Source organism: Xyrauchen texanus, chromosome 5 (assembly GCF_025860055.1).
Source record: "Xyrauchen texanus isolate HMW12.3.18 chromosome 5, RBS_HiC_50CHRs, whole genome shotgun sequence".
NCBI classification, from domain to species: Eukaryota; Metazoa; Chordata; class Actinopteri; order Cypriniformes; family Catostomidae; genus Xyrauchen; species Xyrauchen texanus.
Genome location: NC_068280.1, coordinates 9,648,498 through 9,650,831, shown reverse-complemented (window position 1 = coordinate 9,650,831; position 2,334 = coordinate 9,648,498). Strand labels below are relative to the sequence as shown.

General features: G+C 41.4%; 1 pseudogene; it reads left to right on the top strand.

Annotated features, from left to right (window-relative positions):
- Positions 1 to 588: 588 nt before the first annotated feature.
- Positions 589 to 1,866, top strand: LOC127643464 (putative nuclease HARBI1; annotated as a pseudogene).
- The last annotated feature ends 468 nt before the right edge of the window (positions 1,867 to 2,334 follow it).

Below are 2,334 nucleotides of genomic sequence, written 5' to 3'. Positions count from 1 at the left end.
TCCTGTGTGTCAGCGGATGGACGAGCCCACGTTTTGCCGTTTCACTGCTTCACCAGCAAGCGGATTATTGTCTTCGGCATGTTGTGCCTCAGACAACGACAAGCAGACGAAGACGATGATGATGTGAAAATCCAAAAAACATGAACATAAACATGAACTAAACTAGACTTAACTTGACCTGACATCCAAACAATGTTACATTAACACAATACCTGATACAAGGACAAGGATAACAAGACAGTCAGAACTATAAACAAGATAACAAGTTAACAAACAATAAACCAATGAAAACAAGGCACATGAACATGGAGGGAAACAGACCAGGGGCCTGTACCATGAAGCCGGTTTAGGTGGCTAGCCAGCTATGTTCCAGTTTAGCTTCCGCCAACCCTGGGTTTTAGGTACTATGAAAGTAGCTCGGCTTTAATCGGTGTTTGTTGCCATGGTATCTTACGCTGCACGTCTAACCTGCTCCGGGGCAGGTTATGTTCTGGATTCAAGATCTCAGACTGAAGTTTGACCAATCAGCTGTGAGCAAAGAAACATATAGGTGACGCAACTAATTCCCAGCGTCTGTTCTCTGCTGCAATGGCTTCACCTTTTCTCCCAAATCCTGTGGACATCTCCGCGCAAATTGTTAGACGAGCACTTCGTAGAGAAAGAGTTTTTAGGGACAGACAAAATCCATTTGACTTTCCCGATACTTACTTGTATGAAAGATACAGATTTTCCGCGGAAGGAATGTCTTATCTTTGTGAACTTCTTGAGCCGCACATAACAAATGTGACTCGTCGAAGCCATGCCCTTACTGTACCGCAAATGGTATGTATTGCGTTGCGTTTGTTTTGGCAAGTGGTACATACTTGTATGCGGTCGGTGATGCAGAGAATCTAGGGAAAAACACGGTCTGTCGGACCATTCGCAAGGTGGTCCTCGCTCTGCAGGGGTACATAAATAGCTTCATTGTGTTCCCTGGACATTTATCGACCATGTCCATAAAAGAGGGATTTTATAAAATTGCCGGTAAGATATCTTGATTGGGTGACATCATATGAACAAATTTAACCTTTCACGTTCTTTTTTTTTCTTCTGCAAAAAAGCACATTTCATACTTAGAAATATATAATGCAATAGTCTACAGTAGCTGTTAAGAATGATTTTAAATATATATTTTTAATTCCTATGATAGGATTCCCTAGAGTCATAGGAGCAATAGACTGCACACATGTTGCAATCTCCACAGCTCTAGGAGAACACGAGGCAGATTATGTGAACAGAAAGTCCTTTCACAGCCTTAATGTTCAGGTATTTGAAAAATGTGAAGTAATTTTTATTTGCATTGAGATCAATCTTTAAATAAGTAACTAACAGATAGGACAATTATTTACTGTACATTTCATCTGCAGATGACTTGTGATCATGAACGCATGATCACAAGTTTGGATGCCAAATGGCCTGGCTCAGTGCATGACTCACGAATTTTCTGTGAGTCTATTTTGTGTCAGCGCTTTGAGGAAGGCAAGTTAAAATTGGTACAGTACACTTTAAAGTTTTAATTTGAAAAGCTTACACAATTTTTCCCTTTTCTGTTCTATGACAGGGCTTTTTGATGGCCTGTTGGTAGGAGATCGAGGTTATGCATGCCAGAGGTTTTTGTTAACCCCCTATCCTGACCCTCAGACAGGGCCACAAAACCGCTTCGATGTGGCCCTCAGTAAAACCAGGGTCAAGATCGAGATGACCTTTGGCATCCTAAAGGCACGTTTCAACTGCCTTAGGCGTTTAAGAGTGTCACCAGAGCGGGCATCACAGATAGTGGCTGCATGTGCCATTCTGCACAATATAGCCACTATCAGAAAGGAGTGAGTACCACCACAAAACCAGCTTCTCCCTGATGAAATTGACCCCATCACAATTGACCACCCAGCTGGCGCAGCTGTCAGAGATGCAATCACAACACAATATTTTACTTAATAAAAGCACACTGACACTGCTGATAGGTCTCAAACTGTTTTATTGGTCATGTGGCTAGGGAGGAAAGAGAGAAAGAAAAATGACATTAATAAACATTCATAGTGTTCATACAGGGTAACTTGGTTAAAAAAAAAAAAAAAGTTCACATACTGAGATCTGTTTTTTCCAGCTGTTTGATCTCCAATTTAATTTTTTTAATTTGGAGCCCCTCAGCTCACAGTCCAGCTCCTTCAGTGAACAGTCTAGTTCTAGACTCCTTTTGTAAAGGGCCCTGACTGAGTCTGTTTCCACCTGAAACAATTCCACCACAAACAATCATTACACGTTTTCTGGAGGTTGATCAAATCACAAAAAGTGGCA